The following is a 20279-nucleotide window of genomic DNA, read 5'->3' as shown; positions in this document are numbered from 1 at the left end:
CCTTTGCCCAGGGCCTGTAAATTAATTGTTACTAGTGGGACTGCAGCACTCATTGTGCCACCCACTACAATTGCCTTTTAAAAATGTATTGGTTCTGCCCCAGCAGCCTGTAGAGTAGTTCTGAAAGCCATTTTGACTTGGTAAAATAGTTCTGGCAGAACTATACCTTTAATTTTAGTACAAAAGTCACCTCTAAGGTAGGCCCTAAAAGCTTATAGGTCAGAGTGCATTACATTTGAAAAGTAGGGCAAGTGTACTTAACTTTTACATGTACTGACAGTGGAAAAATTCTTCAAGTCATTTTTCACTGTTGTAAGGCCAGTCTCTCCCATTGACTAACAATGTGTTACCTTATAGCATTAGGTGTGGACTGGAGGACTCGGAATGGGCAGTTCCCAGCCCCACATACATTTCAAAGGGCTTTGCCTCCTGTACACACAATAGAACTGGCAGCAGGCCTGCCCTGCCTTTTGTCACCCCCAAGACAATTTGGAACCATGACACGGGAAGAGCTTTACAGAATTAGATGTGGGATAGGACAGGTAACCCCCCCACCCCCCGCAGAAAGTCTGGCACCATGTATAAATATTGGGCATCCATAGCCACTCATCAGAACACGCCTGTACCTGTGGAAGTTACAGAAGGACTGCCCTGCTACAAGAAGACTGTCCTGCTGCTTGAAGCTCTACCTTGCATCAGAGGGTACTCCTTTTTCAGAAAAGCTGAAAATCCTGAAGTTTGGGATCGTTCGCATGAAGTCTCTGTGGCCCGCAGTGACTGTTGATGCAAAGTTCCGGTGTTACCTAGTCTGTGCACCAATATCAACCTCTAATGATGACCGGTATCGCGAGAACTACACTTCTTGTTACAGCCCTCAATGACCAGTAACACGAATCTGCAGCAAAGACTGTCTGCAATGCTCGACCAGCTCTTCGCCTGATGACCAACTGTGATGCCCAGCCTGCTCTACGTGCTCTAGTGACGTCCATCCACGATGCACAGCCTCCTCCTCGCAGCCTCTTCCAATTTGAACGGAACTCTTTACTTGGGGTCAGAAGCTAACTTTCGGTGGGACTTACCTATTGCCTGTATATCTTCAATTCTACTGATTGGGTTTTTGTTCTGGTATCATTTTATTTATTAACATTTACTCTATTGTTCTAAACTGGTTTGGGATTTTTCTTGTGTTATGTTTTCACTTTATTAAAGTTTGTGTGATGCATACATTCTTTACACATTATTTCAAAGTTAAGCCTGACTGCTTTTGTGTCAAGCTACCAGAGTGGCGAGCACACGTTAATTTAGTGACTTTTGTGGTTTTAACCTGACAATGATTGTGTTTGTTGCCTGAGTGGGGCTTCCACTCTCTCAGTCAATAATTCAATTTCTTACACCGGCATCTACAGGACTCCATAAATTGTTTGCTTAGAAGTAAGTTCTCTCACTTTTAAACATGCTTTGCACTACTAAGGACTACATTTTCACAAATTCAGTTTACACACTTTCTGTCCATGGAATCTTTATACAACCGCTACAAGTGACCTCTATAAAAAAAAAAAATTACATTTTTTTTTAAAAAATCACCAAAGGCGTTGTTAGGGATGTGTTTGGAAAAAGTTGAGAAATTATGTGTGTATTGCCCCAACTATTCTTGAAAGAAAATCCATTATGAAGCAACATCTTGGGCTACTGTAATGTAGGACATGAGACTAATTTTAGTACATAGGGCAGGCTGGCTGTCAGCAGAGTTTCAAGAAGGTGGTGGCCCCTCAGTGGGAGGCTTCAGCAGATTCTTCACAATGCAGATGGCCAGGTTTCTGTCTGAAGGAATTTCTGTGGAGATGAGCAGTATTATGATGCCTGCTGGTCAGTTCAGGTTTTGTTTTGCATTTATCAAGACGAGGATCTACAACAGTGAGTATAGGTGCATGATTTCAGATTCCCTTCATGAGATGGAAGCTGTGGGCTGCTCTTGCAGTCTACAATGTAGTAGCATCAAGTTGTGGGGAAGAAATGTAGTGGCAGATTACCTAGCTGTTGGTGAGTTCCAAGAATTCTGAGCCTCCACTGACTGAAGATGGCACTGCTTCTTGAGTAATCCTGTAATGTGCTGTGGGTGGATTCTGTGGAGCGGATGCACCCAAATAAAATGAAGATTGGTTGACAAACGGTAAAGGATTTTTTTTTCTCCATGAGTCCTGACAGTAAAGACCCTAGACATGGGACATATAGCATAGAATAATCAACTAGAGTTGTAATAAGACCGAAAGAAACCATGATTATATCTACTTTGAGGCACCTGTAGGGATACCACAAGGGGAATAGACTACAAGGTGCCATCTTTGAGACAGCAATGGAAGAATACAAAAAAGTATTACCATGATGGAAATCAGTATTGGGACTTTTTTAATCACCCCATGATGACAGTTAAAAAGAATGTGGAAAGTTATGGCGATACACTAATGATGTACCAGACATTCAATGGGCTGTGATTGCCAATCTCAAAAGTGAAACCTAAGAAAATCCTGATTCTAAATAGCTGTCCATTTAAAATCAAAACTTTTGAGTGAGCTGGTATTTATAGGGTGTCACAGATGCTACAGTGACAGTGTTGTATGCATCATCCTACTCTAAGACTCTCATTCCCAGTTGCATGGTGCTCTTGGCCTAGTTAATTGCATGTGATATTACAATTACTATTCTGTAAATATGCCCCAGTACCATTCAGTTATGAGACCGACCCCATGAAATCGAGACTTACTGTGAGACCAACATTTATTTTCATTTGAAAATACACATAAAATTCCCATTTCTGTGGGATTTATCACATACATTCATCACCTGCTCTAGGTTGGTTTAGGTTGGAGTTACGAGGGAGGGGATTGGAGGAGGATGATAGGGAAGGGAAATTTCTTTTCTGATGAGGGGGAATATTGTATGCTCCTCCGTCACAAAAAAAGAAATACAGGGTCAGAGACTTGGCTGCTACTGCAGCTAAAGCATGGTGTGATTTTACCATGTGAAATTGCAGCATGGTAAACAGAGTCTGCTTCTTTTGCACCCAGAAACACCGGGTGTGGTAAAACCGACCCACTTGGAATTAGTCAGAATAGCATCCGAGAAGTAATTCTGCTCTGCCGGACTTGTAACAAAGGCCTAAGAGTGCTAATGCTAGAGGGATTGGCATAGATACATTGCTAACTGAACTAGGTGATGTTCTGTGGCTGATGGTCTCTCCTTTTGATTGTACTTTTTGAGGAATTGATGACGGAAGACCTTCCAAACCGCTAACACTGATTTGCTTGCAAAACATCAAGCCTATATGAGTTAACATACTTTCTTAATACTCTAAATGTGGAACTGACAAATCACACCAGACCTTTGTTCGTACACTGTGAGAAAATTTGCCAAAATATCTTTTCAACTTTTAACTATTTAGTACAGACATGATGCAGAATAAAAGCTGATCATGCTTTACACATCATATAAACCAATCTTGACAATGAAATCACAAATGTGCACTTTGCACATGTCTGGAAAAACGACATGGAAACTGAGAAAAGTTGAAGTAACAGCACCTTAAAAGTCTATTTGACTAGGTAGAAACAGTAGGATTAATCAAAGAGTGAATTTTACATGTTTAGTAATTGATTACTTTATATTCTTAACTAGGATATCATGAAATGTATGATGACATTTAGCATTTAAATTAACTTGGTTGTAGAGTGTCATAATAAACTCGACAATGGTGCAATTCCTGCATGTAATATGCTATATGATTGAAACTTTCAGTCGAAGTACCTAACATTATAAAGATCTTTTAATCATAGAAACAATTTTATTTTAATGATATTTAAAAAAGTTTACATGTTGCTACTTTCTGAAATTGTGGTAGTAGGCCACAATGAGAGTTGTGTATTTCTGTGTAACAATTGAAGAATTGAAATCTTCATTCTCAGGGGTCTCACTAATACAAAAGAACTTGGCACAGAAGCTGAAATATTAAAAGACATCTTTATTAAACTTAATAAGTGAGACTACGTCACACAGGAGCCTTTATCACCTGAATGAGGCAGTCTAAAGAATACAGAACACAGAGGTCTTTTATATGCTTAGGATTTACAAAATCAGCATAAAAGAAAGGGCAGTCCTAGCTTCTGCAAGCATACAAAATACCTAATATGGACATACAAGATATGCAAAATATTAGCCAATAGAAAAACATCATGTAACCAGAATGTCCCCCTTACGTCGTGTTTCTGCCCAACCCATAAGTCAATCAATTACAGCACTTATAGGTCAATCAGTAATGGCAGAACATGTCTGTATGCAGTTAGGCCAGCTAGTGTCTGAGCTTGCTTTCAAAGCAAGGACAGAGGGGGGTTTTATACACGTTGCAGTCCAAAGGGCAGAAACACTTCATGAATAGAGCAGTCTGTGTAAAGGCAACACAAATTGAAGACAAATGTAAGATGGAGTCAAAATTAAAGAACCTCACAATCAAACACAACCTTACAAGATACTCATATGATATGTTTGATTTATTTAATTTCAATCAATCAAGGGGTTTATAAAGCGTGCTACTCACCTGTGAGGGTCTCACGGTGCTGGGGGGGTAAAGGGGGATGGTACACCACTCTGTTCAGCCGAAGAGCCAGGTGTTGAGGGCCTTCCTGAAAGTGTTTAGGGAGGGGGCACGTCTGATGTCTGCCAGTAGCTGGTTCCAGGTCTTGGCTGCGATGTGGGGGCGCGATCTTCCACCTGATCCGACTCTGTGGATCCATGGGGTTTCAGCCAGTGCGAGGTTGGATGATCGCAGGTTTACTTTTCGGTACCTGGAAGTTTACTCTGTCATTTTAGGTATTTGGGTCCGTTGTTGTGCAGGCACTTGTAGGCATGAGTGAGGATTTTGAAGTTGACCCTCTTCTATACGGGGAGCCAGTGGAGTCGCTGCAGGTGTTTGCTGATGTGTTCATGCCGGGGATGTCGAGGACGAGTCTGGCTGCGTTGTTCTGTATCATTTGCAGTTTGCGGAGTAGGTACTTGTTGATGCCAGCGTATAGTGCGTTGCCATAGTCGAGTTTGCTGGTGATGAGTGCGTGGGTGGCTGTTTTCCTTGATTCGGGGGGGATCCATTTGAAGGTCTTTCGGAGGATGCGGAGGGTGTTGAAACAGCTGGAGGTGATGGCGTTTACCTGTCGGTTCATGGTGAGTGCCGCATCGAGTACAATGCTGAGGTTCTTTGTGAGATTGGAGGGGGTGGAGGGGCTTCCGACGGCGGTGGGCCACCAGGTGTTTTCCCATGCTGAGGGGGTAGTACCGAGGACGAGGACTTCTGTTTTCTCTGCATTGAGTTTTAGGCAGCTGTTGGTCATCCAGACTGCCACTTCTTGTATTCCTCTCTGAAAGTTGAGTTTTGCGGTGGTGGGGTCTTTGGTAGGGAGAGGATGAGCTGGGTGTCGTCGACTTAGAGTACGATTTGAGGACATGTTGTCGGAGGATGTCTGGGAGGGGAGCCATGTAGATGTTGGAAAGGGTCGGGCTCAGGGATGACCCTTCTGGTACTCCGCAGGTGATATCGGTGGGGGCGGAGAGGAAGGGTGGTATTCTGATCCTTTGGCTTCTTCTGGTGAGGAACAAGCTGTTCCAGTCTAGGGCAGTTCCTTGTATGCCGGCCTCTCATAGTCTGGTAATTAGTGTGCAGTGGAAGGCGGTGTCGAAGGCTGCAGAAAGGTCAAGGAGGATGAGGGCTGCGGAGTGGCCCTGGTCCAGGAGGGTGCAGATGTTGTCTGTGGCGGCGAGTAGGGCTGTCTCAGTGCTGTGGTTGGCATGAAATCAGGATTGGGATAGGTCGAGGATGGTGTGTTCTTCGATGAATAATCATTTTGCTTATACTTAATTAGGAGTTTATTTTACTAAATAGGAAATGTTAACTTTAAAAAGCATTTCAATTGATTTCCTCCTTAGGCAACATTATTTCATATCCTGATGTAAATGGACTTTGATAATTTCCTCAAATGTTGTTTTATTTGTTCTTGTTCGTACGGTATTCTTTAAGTGACAAGAGACTTTCTAACAGCATTTCCTTGTGTATGAACTGTGGGAACCTGTCCTTTGGACTATATCCATGGAGAGCCACAAAGTAAGCAAGCTCTTGGCAACTAAGCTGTGAGGACAGAATGGATGTCTCTTCTCAGGATGAGCATGGTAAAGTGTGCCAGATTATCAATTTGTACCTGGAGAACAGGAGAATGGTCCCAAGATGATCAAACCATCATAGGGTGACTATTGATATCACAATGGACAACTTGAACTATAAAAAGTGGCTTTCCGAGGAGGAGGGAGCCTGGCTTCTTCATTCCCCCTCTCCTCTAATGTGGACTGCCTGCCGTACTTTCTCTCTCACGCCCCTTGCCTTTTTGCCCTTTCTGATGAACTTGACTGTTAGACCATTTGGAGCAGTTTAGTGAGATACCAGACTCAAGATTTATGCTCCATTCCCCTTGCCTATGCAAATGGACTTTTCCCTAGTGGACTATAACGTGATCCCTTTGCCCATGCCAAGAGAACCCTTGTGAACCATCCTCCTGCCTTTGTTGAATGGTAAGAACCTCTAACGATTGGAACCATCCTCTTATGGGTGCCTGTATTTAGCAATAGATTTACTTTGGCTAGATGGGTGATTTTATATTTCAAGCTGTAAGACTCATTACTGAGCTTCTTAAGGTTACTTGTATGCATTGATTTTGGATCATTAATACAATAACTACCTAAAATAGTTTTTTTTTTTACATCTTAATGTTCTTTCCACAGAAACTATGCCTACAATTATCTGATTTCTAAGTGCACAGTAGACAAGGTCACAGATTATTTTCAGAGCATCAGGTTCTTTTCCTCTTGTTCTGTGTAGTCACATTAGAGTTATTGGTTTGTATGATTCTTGTCAGGCTATACTTCTTTAGGAGTTTGTGTCTTCCAATTTCAATATTTATTTTTATAGCATGGTTCTAAGAGTAATATAGTTGAACCTCATCTCCAATTTGAGAGTTAGCTACCAATGAATGGACCTCAGTGGGAGGCCGACAGTGGGATATCCTGATTTCTCATCTGTCACTATAATGAAGAAAGATCTATCCGAGGACCTTCGCCTCTGAGGGTGAAGTATAGTGCTAGGTTGAACTTGAGTAACAAGCTTCCGCTGCAAAAGGCATTTAAAATGTTTGAAAAAATTAAATAATGATATATTAAGAAACAGATGATGTTTATATTTTATCAGGGTATTTGTGGGCTATTCACTTTAGTAACAACCCTTCTCAGTTACTTGTCGACCCTGGAGAGTAGAAGATGGTGAATTTAAAAGATATCTCACTATATTCCCTCTCACTCTCTTGGTCTGCTTTGTAAAGCCTAGGAATTCAAAGGCCAAAATGTTCTCCCTTTGGTCTACCTATGTTTAGAGCAAATTTCTGAATTTCATAGGGCTGTCAAAACAATTAGAGTAGTAGTCCTGGAAATCCAGTCCAACAATAGGTTTCCATGAGTACTATCATAGATAAAATGTATTGCATGTGTAATTTGTACCAGATTAAACATTCTACCTGTGCAAATTTGATGCAAATTGCAAATGTGTATTTTACACATCATAACATTTTTATCTTCACTGGGAAAATAGTTTCTTTTTGAGTGACCCTTTCACTGAGACCTATTTAAATAAAGGGCAGTCCCCTCCCCATTGCCACACTGGACACCCACCTTCTCCTGCCATTCATGAAAGTAAGTGTGCACATTAGCTTGGTGGGGGACCTTCGGTACGTATGTGAACATACTCAAATTACCTTTTAAAGCCGGGGATGACCGTGTAGCTGTCTGCAAGACATATTGTAAGTAATTCTTCAAAATATACATAGAGTGACTTTTGGCTCCAACCAGAGGAGTACTACACTGTCATCTCATAATGTTGGCTATTTGGTCGATCAATCTGCCTTCCAGAAAGTATTTCCTTTGGACTACATGAAAAAGCAATTTGCATCCGAACACTTCATAATTATAAAAGCTGTTTGTCAAAGGCAATATGTTCTCCTATATGCATTCCATACAGTAAGCAATCCTTATTTGCTACTTTTTTCCTCAGCACTTGCATAGGTTTTAATGTGATAAACCACATTTGTGTAGGCAACACATATCAAAAGAAGTTGCCAGTGCCTACGTACACTGGCACATTAAAAACAGACCTGTTGGTTTTGCCAAAGTATGTTAGCATAAGTCTGTGCTCCATTTTTTCATTATACTCACTACAAGACCTCATTGGCTTTTTTTTTATTTGATGAATCAATGTGAATTGGGAAGCATTTGATGCAAACGAGAATTATTCTGTAAATTGCAGCACAAATCGTGTATATTTGGCTTGATTCTTAAATGTGGATAAAGATTCAGTCATGGCTGAAGTTTTGTGTTAAATCCTACAAAGACAATAAGTAATATTTTTGTGCTTTGGATCTAAAGATATTGCCGTACAACTGTGGAGCGTTGCCACCCACCCTTAGATAGCGGAACCTTTAGGTCGCGTTTGTCACTGGTAAAATTTGCTTTGACTAGCTGGTGACTGTGCCAGGTTCCACCGGTGGATGATTTAAGTGAAACTCTCATTAACCAGCAGTTGTGTCTTACTGTTTTTGTCCCAACACTTACACCAGATATCAAGTTAAACGGCGGTGGTGGGAGTAATTACAACAGTGTGGCCACCGATAAATGCAATACACTTGTCTCATACCCAGGGCATAGAGTAGTCATCTGCAGCCCCTGTGGCGCGTGGTCCCCCTCATTCAGCCGGAGGCCCATTTATATCTAGGGGATATGGAAGACTCCAGTTCTCATCACCACATTATTGGGGTGGGGGGGGGGGCACGATTTTGCATTACACTTCTGGTCCCACTGGGATCAGCTACCATTTAATGTGGCGATTAAGCACGGAGCTACAGTAACACTCTCTCTGCAATGCATGCAGCAGAATAATCATAAATTATTCACTGCACCCCCATGCTTCAGCGCTCCTGTTGTCCTCTGTGCCTCACCTCACATGAACCTTTGTATTTCCAACTAAAGGTGGTATTTACATCATCACACGGTGTAGATGTGTGTCATAGACATTGCTTGCCCAGAATTTGATAATTTTGACATAAAAATTAAAAGCTGATTGGTCTATAGATTTTTTTTCCCTAGTTTTGGAATCTGTATTTTAACCATTAATTTGCAAAGAGCCAAGTAAAACTGTCATACCAAATATTAGTAAAGCCGACTGACGTTAAGACCAGAAAAACACACATCGTTACTGTATGGGGAGTGATTTATAGGTGTATTTGTGTTCTTATGGGCTTTCTTTAGCTTAACTATACCATGCATAACGGGTGCTCTTACATGTTACTGCCCCAGATTATTTTTGTTGGTTATGGAATGGACATATCCCAGCAGTTTTCTAGCCACATCTTCTCTGAACCACTATAAGGCGTAGGAAGTTATTTTAAGCCAGCAATGAAAACCTGTCTACTTCATTTACATTATAGATTATTGGGCCTGTCATCCAAAAAGATTAGTTCTCCAATTCCTGGCACTTCTTTTACTTTTTTTTATTTCACAATTTTGTCTCAACTTGGCCTTGTGTGGCTTTTAGCATCCTATCATCCAGCGGCGGCTTCTCCACTAAGATGGAGGAGCGTAGCGCCACTGCATCTGAGCAGTGCAACGGAGGAAAAATAAAATGATGATAACAGGATGTTATTATGATTTTATTTTTCTCTACAGAGCCCAATTGGGCAGGGAGGGACTGGGCTTCTGTCACAGTGCAGGAGGAGGAGGGGTATATGCACCTTAAGTTCACATGACCGTTTGGCCAGCCGCTTGAGCCGGCCAAACAGTCAGGCGCACTTAGCATGTTCTTCCCCGGGCTGTAATGCACATCCTGGGAGGAGATCATTCACAGGCGTGCAGTCCCCGTCTGAGTGCCGAACCAGGGCGCTCAGACCAATCACGCAGCGTCGTGATTGACGTAGGGCAGCCTGGTAGCTTCCTGCTTTAGGGAGCAAGAAAGAGCAGAGGACGACGAGGAGCGTGTTGCGTGAACAGGTTAGTGGTCTTTACTTTTATTTTTCAGCCCCCCACAACCCCTGTTCCGCAGCAGCCACCACTGCCATCCTCAATCATTATAGGTTCTTGCCAGCTGATCAGTTCCATCTTTTTCGATCTGGTTGATAAACACCGTGGAACTCCACAGTTGTGCTTCAGAGGCAATTATACATCTACTGCTTTATTAAAGAAGTATGCTAACTTGTTGTTCGGTGTAGTTGCATGCTTGTAACTTCTGTCTGGCATGGATGGCTCAATTATGCTGCAAGAAAAGGCATATGACGTGAACATAGCTATGGCTTTTTAAGATGGGTGGTGATGGAAACATTTAATCCAGTACTTTGGACAATTACAGTGATTAGATTACTTTTTTAGTTAAAGCAAACCATAATTAATTATGCACACATACCGTTTGATATGCTGATCACCAACATTTAATATTTTGAACATTAGGGCCCCTATTACATATAGTGTTCACTGTCTTTGTTTGCACCATGGCGTACCTATACATTGGTGCACCAGGTATGAACAGGGCTAGTGTGGATATTACAATGAATGTGCTGCTTAAAGACCTGCCGCACATTTTTGCTGCCCCAGGGCAGTGCATTCAGTGGAATGAGGAGAAGCAGCTTCAAAGTCACTCTGTTTCACTGTGCAGGCAGCAACCCTCCTGCAATTTAAAGAGAAGTTAGAGATCCCCTCCATGTGGGTGCTGTGAGTAACTACACCCACCTGCAGGGCAATGTCTAGGAGGTCCATGCAACTGCCTTTCCCCATCCAGAGGGCTGCCCTCAGTGGGCCCACTGACAGTGCACAACCTTTTTGTTGCACACTTTCAATGTGCCTCCTAAGGATATGTTTGCCTTTGCACTCGTGTCCATAATACAGTGTGGGTGCAGAGGCAAAGTGATTCCCTTATTTGCATGTGGCCATTCCCTCATGCAAATGAGGGATCACCCTCTGAAGATAGCTCTGGCGCTACATGGTCACCAGTGATATCAGTAGTGCAGAAGGGGCTGCATAAGCTTCTGCAGCCCCTTCTCTAATACCACAGTGCCACGAGGGCACAAAGCAGGCGCACTCACCAATTGCACCCCACAAAGAACTATGTTATAATTCCCCAGTTATGTTTTGAAAGATGCCTCCTGAAGCTCAATGTTTGCTTTATTTTGTGTTCACAACATGAGACTTCTTAAAGCACTTCCTTCCAAAAAGAAATAGGCCTGCAGATCAGTATTATATACAGGGCCATTGGAATTATGCAGCAGATGCAGACCAAATTATAGACAAGTTTGACTAAATTATGCAGCAAGAAAAGCCAAATTATGTGGCATAATAAGGCTCATTTTGTGATAATATTACTTAATTATTTTGTCATTCACCCTAATAAGTACCAATTTAACATCCAAATACAGCTATTATCCCCTGTAAGAAACCAGGCAACCTTTGCACAAAGCATTCTGTTGTGCAGGAACCCCAGTCAACCCATTTTTTAAAAAACGTTTTGATCAGCTTGAGCGAGGAACATTAATTTTTCTTGTTAAAATCTGCAGATTATTCAGAAATGATGGAATTTTTGGCAAATGCGACAAATTCATAATTATGCGAAAATCGCCACAGAATCGCCTAATCCCAGTTGCCCTATTTATACATTACAGATGTATTATGTAGGTATCTTCAGGGAGGCATTTTACAATTCAAAAGAGCAGACCTGAAAATAGATGTGTTAGACTCTTACTTCTCTGTGGCCTGGTTAAATATCTTCTGTTCTGAGAGGGTTAAGAAAATGTTAATTAAATTGTCGTCAGCTATAACAAAATTCTAATTATGTGGAAATTAACAGGTTAAAGGTAACAAGTTAAGTCTGCAGAGTGCGTGGAGCAGCATTATATTTCATATTCAACATTTTTGTAACTTTCGATCCTTTGGAGCACATAAAACTTATTTTGAAACATGCAGATTGTGCAGCAGGTGATGGATTAGGTGTGGATGCCATGTTTGCAAGGTGCAACTGCCATTTTACTGTGCGCATATATTTTCCTAATCTTGTTCATAGCTACTTTGACACTTGTTTCATACTATGAAATAATTCAGACTACGAAGAAGGTTAGAGAAATAAAAACACCACACTTTTATTTATGCTTAAAAAGAGAAATACGTTTGACGTCTTTCAGTTAGTATTTTCTTTCCTTTCTCCCAATGTCCCTCATTTCCTTTATTTATTTATTTGGCGGGAGGCCTGTGTTTTGGACAACATTTTTGTTTCATTCCCAGTTTCACCAACCAATGAGTTGTTATTTTGTTGGAAGGCACGCTAACTACTTGGGTTACTCAAACTGCTTATTCTCTGTGCATGGGTGCTGTTTTATATGTACCACGAAATAGGGTTCTTTTGAACTAAAAATATCCCAAAAATTAATTTGGGGTGTTTGTTTCACACGTTGTGCATGGTCCGCTAATGTTGAGCGGAGCTAGAAGCCACTAGCAGTTTTGTCCAGTGCCATTTTCGTGGAATTGGGATCTCTTGTGCTGCTAAACGTGTCTGGTGTCATTGCCCTCTTTAATTGCTATTTGACATAGCAGTTGCCTCTTTGTATTTGTTTGGCGTGGGATGGGCGTAGCGTAGCTCTAAAGGACAGCAGAGTACTTTACATAGAATGTTTCCATTGTAATGAGAGCACCTCAAGAGGTGTTGTCATGCACCAGTGTGGTGTGGAGGGTGCATTTGATACAATGTGATAGTAAAGAGGGTTTCTGGGAACTTAAGAGAGCCAACATGTGATAAAGGCGGTACAAGGCAACACATTACACAGCTGTTTTAAATGTAATTTATTTATTTAAAATGGCCGAAAAACATATTCTAAAAGTTGCATAATTGCTGGTCATGTGATGAAGCCGAGTTTAGAACCCGTTGTTCTGTGTTTCTAAATAAATAACCTCATCTGTTGGCCTGCAGGTCTTCGAGTGCTGTTTTGCGATCATCACTAGAACCACTTCAGTGCTATAGGCCTGATGCATTAAAGGCTGATTAACCTTCCAAATCCTTTGCTTCACAAAATGGCAGGCTTTTGAGGGTGAAAAACCAAATCACAGTGTATTCTAATAACATTGTATTTAATAAATGCTTCTGCAACTTCCATTAGCACACAGGATTGAACCTTGGCAGTGGAATAACCAATCTGCATCTTCCATTTACAGGTTACATCATAAGTATCGTTATAGGCCCACCGGGGAAGCCTTCTTTTCCCGCTTCTCCCTGTCACTCCATTGTGCTGATATCCTGGTAAGCTTTAATCCCTACCCCACCCGCATCTCACCCCAGCTTGCAGGCAGGAGTAAGGGAAAACAGGGAGGTGTTGTGGGAGCTGGAGATTGGCCAAAAGCCGTCTCCATTCTCCTACCAAGATTCTCCTGCTTTCTCAACAGAAGTTGCCACTTAAAGCACGGCTGTCTGCACTACACTCATGCTTTGCTGACAGAACGCCAATCACTCATAACTGTGAATCCTGCCTTCACATTACTCATCTCTTATCGGTCTTCATTACAGTCAACCATGGTGTTCTCATTCCTACCTCAAAGTAGAGTGGGACTCTGATGACAAAGTGCTGAACTTCATGAATCTTTTTATTGAACAGTTGCTCAGTATACAATACGTGTAGAATGAATGGCAAACATAGTGAGGCAATATGGAAAAGTAGAAACAACGTCTGTTTCCGACTGTGATCTTATCAGGTACTTTTCACATACATTTCCATAGGCCCAATGTTCTATGAAAGACAGTCTAGGCACGGATGTCCCCTAAACCCCCCTCGAGATCTACTCCTAGTCTACCTTAGGTCTTCCTGTTTTGGACCCAGCTACCCCACACTTCCTCATACTTATGGGGTAGCTTAGCTTTGATAAACCTCGCGCTCTGCCAATTGGCACCAGTGTAAGTCGTCCTTCCAGTCCTGGATAAGCGGGCGTCTGCTCGCCCCCCATGCTTTTGCAATATTTCGTTTATCCACCCCAGCTGGCAAAGTCAGCCTCATATTAGGGTTCCTGGGCCATGCCTCCTCCCCAGAAATACCAAGTACCAGCCATCTAGCCTCCAATGGAACCCCCAGGCCGGTAAGAGCAGCCATGACAGTTGTAACCTCCCTCCAGTATTGTTGAATCTCCGGGCATTCCAAAAGTGCAAGGAAGAAGGTGCCAATCTTGCCATAGCCTCTGGCGCAGATGGCAGAGTCATAGTGGGTCATGCAATGTAACACGGATCTGGAATAGCAGGATCTATGTATTATGCACAGTTGTATAAGATGGAAACTGGCCCTTATGGCTATTTCACTGGGGCTCTGGATGGCTTCCGCCCAGTCATCATCTTTTATTAGCTAACCCCGGGCAGAGCTGGTGGAGTGCCACTACATGGAGTTCCATGGAGTTGGAAAAAACTGTGTGGAACTCCGCTCTGCTCCCCGCCACCTCCCCCCCAAATAAAAAATATAAAGTACAAAATTAAAGAAGAAAAAAACACTTACCTCTGCTGTCTCCTTATCCACATACGTCTTGCGAGAACTGCGCATGCGCAGTCATACCAAGATGTACGTCCGACGTAGGGGTTTGCGTGGGTGGACGAGGAGATGGCAAGAGAGATCATGGCGAGGAGGAGGAGGAGGGCAGCCCAGAAACACCACAGCAGAGTTAAGTTTTTTTTCTTCTTTATTTGTGCAGGGGGGGGGGCAGGCTAACTCCGCTCTGCTGCGAACTCTGAGTTTTGCCTCTACTCCTCGTTCTCAACCGAGCACGGAGTGGGCAAAACTCTGCAACCTCCGCTGGCGGAGCGGAGTTCTCTGCCCGGGCTTGCTATTACCCCTATGTTGCCCTCCCAGGCCTTTTACAATGAGCGGGGTAGAGCCAGTGAACTATTCATTATTTTCCAGTAAACCAAGGAGACTGCTTTAACTGGCATTGGATCCAGTAGCAAGCGGTCATCCATGGGCAAGGATTCCAATAGATGTTCCCCCTAAGGCAGATGACACCGAAGTGCATGCCTCCGTTGTAAATATCTGAATTTCTACCCATCCCTCATGTCGTACCCTGCTTGTAGATCCTCAAAGGACAGGAGTGCTCCACCCTCGAGACATCCCCCAGCCTGTTAATGCCTATCAAACACTTATAATGTGGCCCCTTAATTTCTTAATCTCCCCAAGGTGTTCACTGTCCCACAGCGAAGTAGTGGCGGTCAATTTGTCCTCCCACCCCAGATGACTGTTAGCTTCATGCTAGGCCGTAACTACAGTTTTAGTGTGACTCTGGAGTGCGCCCACTGTCCTCTTGTCTTATAGGATGGAAGGATATCCCCCGGTTGCCCATAGTCTTGCGATCACCCTATAGGCTGACTCCCCCCAGCCCTCAAATACCCACTCATTAATGACCATCAGTTGGGCAGCTCTGTAGTAGGCTCGGAGATCAGGGACCTCCAGTCTTCCCTCAAAACCCCTGTGGTAGATTCCCAAAGGATATCTGCGAGCTGCCTCTGTTCCAAAGGAGTGGGCGCAGTTTACTGTTTGGTAAAGAAGTGCTGCAGCACCCCGTAGGGGTGTTCTGAAGGGTATACAGCATGCAGGGAGGGCCATCCTCTTGAAGAGCATGGCCCTGCCCATCAAAGAGATCGATGGCACTTTCCAGTGAGTCACATCCTCCCCGACGCACACACGTTGGGCAAACAGATTCTGTTTAAGGAATTCCTCAACATTCCTGGTAACACAAATGCCTAGGTATTGAAAACCCTGTATCACCACCAGTGCCAGGCACGCTGACGGAAGAACCGGGCTACTCCCTGACAGTGGGAAAATAAGGGATTTGTCCCAGTTAATCTGATAGCCTTAGTAGCTCTCAAAGAGATAAAAAATTTACAAAATCCAATGCACTGAGAATCGGGGCCACAAGACACACAGTAAAATATCACCCTACATGGAGATCCTCTCCTCCCATGAATCGCCACTTCGATTCCCCCACCGGAGAGGGTAGTGGCGAAACGAAGCCGCCTGAGGCTCCAAGTCCAGGACTGATCCAGATGTATCACTGAAGTTATGACACACCAATCTGTTTGCTAAACCTCTGGCTAGCACCTTGGTCTCTATATTAAGCAGTGATAGTGCCATGTAAGAACTACAGGCAGTGGGAGGCTTGCCCTTCTTGGGAAGAATGACGATTGTGGCCGCCCTCTGATCTGCTGGAAGAGCTCTACTTTCGCCATCTGAAACATGTTAAATAGGTGAGGCGCAATCTTACTGGCCACAAATTTGAACACTTCAGTAGGCAAACGACTGGGCCCGCTGCCTTACACGATTGCAGCCATTTAATAGCCCCCTCAATTTCTTCCACTTTCACGTCTTGTTCCAGTGCTTCCCTGCCATCCGCAGAGAGGACCTGAAGTGTTAGATCCCTTAGGTCAGCACGGTCCTCCCCAGACCTGCGGGTCCCAGAGGAGTATATGCTTTCGTAGTACATTGAGAATGTTTGTGCTATACCTGCCCTCGGAAATGTACCCTGCCATTAAGATCGTGAATTTTGGTGACCCAATTCCTATTCCTGTCTCTTTTGTCCAGCCAAGATATGAGCTTGTTGGCTTTATCGCATATGTCATATAACTTTCTCTGTGTGGCCAGGGCATGTGCCTGCGCAGCATTTTCTGCGAGGTCCCTCAATTCTCGCTGTCTCATCTGGGGTCGATAGACCTCTCCAGGGTCTGATATTCCCTTCTCCAGGAACTTCATCTCCCTCTCCAGTTCTAGGCTCCGGGCTATCCAGTCTTTCCTTTTTATCCCAGTGAGGGCCTGAGTGTGTCCCTGCAGCACTGTCTTTAAAACCCCCTACAGGGATTTCTCCTTGCTTGGCTGCTTAGGTTGGGACTGCGAGCTGCTTTGTTTTTTATTGCTCTTCCCGCCACCTCTCGCGGAACCCGCTTCGCGGGTCCCGCTTCGTGTGGGACTGTGTCACCGCCCTATTTTCAACACGGGTCTGAAGAGGAACCTACCGAGCGCCCAACCATCAACTTGGGGCGCTTGTTGGAGCAGGGCTGCGAGCGAGGGTGGGCGCAGGACTACAAGTCCCAGGAGCGCCCGCCCGTCTCGATTACCAGCACCTGAGACGCTCTCCCTGCAGGCTCCTCCCCACCATCTTCGTTGTAAAAACTTCCTGGACCTGGGGCATCGTTGGATTTCTCCTTGCTTGGCTGCTTAGGTTGGGACTGCGAGCTGCTTTGTTTTTTATTGCTCTTCCCGCCACCTCTCGCGGAACCCGCTTCGCGGGTCCCGCTTCGTGTGGGACTGTGTCACCGCCCTATTTTCAACACCGGTCTGAAGAGGAACCTACCGAGCGCCCAACCATCAACTTGGGGCGCTTGTTGGAGCTGGGCTGCGAGCAAAGGTGGGCGCAGGACTACAAGTCCCAGGAGCGCCCGCCCGTCTCGATTACCAGCACCTGAGACACTCTCCCTGCAGGCTCCTCCCCTCTCCTATAAACTGAACAGACTGGCCCCGCTGCGCGGGAAGCGTGCGGGAAAGCGCCGGGAGAAGCCCGGGACAAGGGCGGGACCGTCTGTGGCCGTCAGGGGCTGAAGGAGGCTGGGCTGAGCCACCCCCCTTACTTTTGGAAAGTGGACCTGCGGTATAGTTACTACACATTGACTTTGATTATAGCCCCATACTACTCGTATTGTACTTGTATTATTGATTGTTATGTCCTACATGACCCATTATGCTTAACCGGGTTTGTTATTGACTGCACCCTTAGGCTCCCATACATTGTTCCTTTGAACTCTATTTTTACGCCTAAAATGTCTTCACTTGTAATGAATCCCTTATCTGGCACGGCAGGGGTTCCTATTCTAGGTCCACTGGACAAATTCTTTTCTAAAGTGAAGAGTGAAGTCGATAGGGAGATTACGCTTGCAGAGAAGCGAGCTGGGTGCCGTCTCTCTATTGAGCTGCTAAAACAAAGACCACTTCCTGCCCAGAGGGTGGATACAGGTACTGCATCAGATCTAATTATTTACAAAGAATCTGATGCTGAGCTACTTAGTACAGATGATATTCCGCTTATATTCCAGAATAATTACCTTGCCCAAGACGATATTATAGTCATCCCTGACCATAATTCTTCTGAGTCAAACCAAAATCAGTTAATTGACTTAAGTACTCCGTTACCTAATGATGTAGCACCTCTTCACGACATAAATGTACCTTCCCCTTTGTTTACACCCTTAGGATCTGATCGTCACCCGATTACTGTACCTGACAAAAAGTTTAAAAAATCTCCCATTAAGGCATTTAATAGTGTCTCTCGTTCACCACCGAGAAAGAGAAGAAGGAAGGGCGGAATCAAAAAGGGGAACAGACTTCCCATTAGTAATATGTATTCCCCGCACAAGATTACTAAGGAAGCAGGGAATGTGGACTCAATAGGGCATCTGACTGCCAAATCGATACTTGCCCCAAGTTATGAAGGGCTATTAAAGGATATTGATTGCCTTATCAAGGCTTTGATTCTCCCACTTACCGAAAGGGTCAAAAGGTTAGGAGAGAAAATGGACCAGATCCTGCAAAAGGTAGTAGCTTGTCACAAATCTGGTGACCGATGTAATATGCACCCGGTAGTTAAACAGCCTCTTAACAATCTACCCAAGCAACAAACTGCTACTTACATTAAATAAAAAGCCTGCGTAGTAAAATCTAATGTATTGGCGGGTACTAAACCTCTCACAGTTACTGATAATACAAATAAGGAAAACCCCCGTATAGGCATACTAAAAAGAGGCCATACCACAAATGAACCCCCAAGCAGGCTTACCCAAACAACTAGAATAAAAACCAGAAATGTTGCTGATCTGCCCCCGGAATCCTTAAATTATGTCATCGTTCTTACAGGAGTCCCGGTCATGCCAGCTGGTAATTTAGAACACAATTCCAGTCTTAAAAATAAAGTCATTTACTGGCTGAGAAAAAACAGACCACTTCCAACGCACCTAAACGGAGATATAGTTTCAGTTAGGCGATGCAATTGGGTGGGACCTAGACCTAAGGATATCGAAGGGGATGTGATCATCGTCAACTTTAAAGATCACAGACTGGTCACATATATCAGTGACTGGTTCCAAGGGAGATGTGAGGGAGGAATCTCTACGCATAACTTGAGCTACTTCTATCCGGAAGCTCTTATGAAGCCCCCAAATAATAATAATCCACCAACGATGAATACAAATAATTTTCCCCTAAATAAATGGAGATTCGAAGGTCTATATAGACCAAATCCAACCTTGAACCCAGCTCATAGATATTACAACGGAAATGACTCCCCTTTTTTCCAACCCATGCCTACTCCCTATCCCCCTAAGATGTATAGACCCCATGCACTATACAGATCGAATTCAATTATGAATCCGGTTGTTCGTAACTTTCACAGCAGGAATAATACCCCTTGTTTTTCACCAATGTACCCAAATCAACCATTGTCTAACAACAACAACCTCTATACCAATAATTCCAGGGACAATTTCCATACCTATAATCCTAGGGACAATTGGGACATACCTTTGTCAAATTTATTCCACCCTTTCTCTGGACTGGATGAGAACGAATGACTCAATGTAACACGTTCGAGGGAAAAATCACCTGATAGGTACCTGACGTGTGGTTACGATAATAGTGATGATACAGGTCAAGCTGATCCTGCCAGCATTCTTGAGGAGCAAAGGGCAAATGAAAAATATCATGAAACTGATAAAGAAAACGCAAAGGATAGCCCAAGGCCACTTCCAACGGCCTTAAACCTGGAGGAAGGCTCAGCGTCGCTATTAACTGGGGAAAATATAAAGAGAACTCCTTTGGATCCTAATTCTGTTTCTTATCAATCCCAGTTATCCCTAAATGATTATAATTCTGCTACCTCCACGATAACAGTGGACACACCACATGCATCCCTCTCGCATGCTCTTAATTTAAATGGGAGACCCGGACACAACCGAGATGATCCTAGCAAGGTTTTTCACTCGCTGCTCTCGTGGAATGTGGCGGGTCTTGGAAGTAAAACTACCTATAAGCCCTGGTTAGACATCATCCAAAATCACGGCATACTTTGCTTTCAAGAGACGTGGCTTCTTGAGGAAGCACACCTGTTAG

The 20279-nt window shown here is 43.8% G+C and overlaps 1 protein-coding gene across 7 annotated transcripts in view; it reads left to right on the top strand.

Moving 5' to 3' along the window:
* Positions 1 to 20279, top strand: part of HPCAL1 (hippocalcin like 1) — a 1733702-nt gene that overhangs the window by 116333 nt on the left and 1597090 nt on the right. The gene's annotated exons all lie outside the window — the stretch shown is intronic.

The sequence above is a fragment of the Lissotriton helveticus genome, chromosome 6, assembly GCF_964261635.1.
Source record: "Lissotriton helveticus chromosome 6, aLisHel1.1, whole genome shotgun sequence".
Lineage (NCBI taxonomy): Eukaryota > Metazoa > Chordata > Amphibia > Caudata > Salamandridae > Lissotriton > Lissotriton helveticus.
This window is presented reverse-complemented; position numbering and strand designations above follow the sequence as displayed.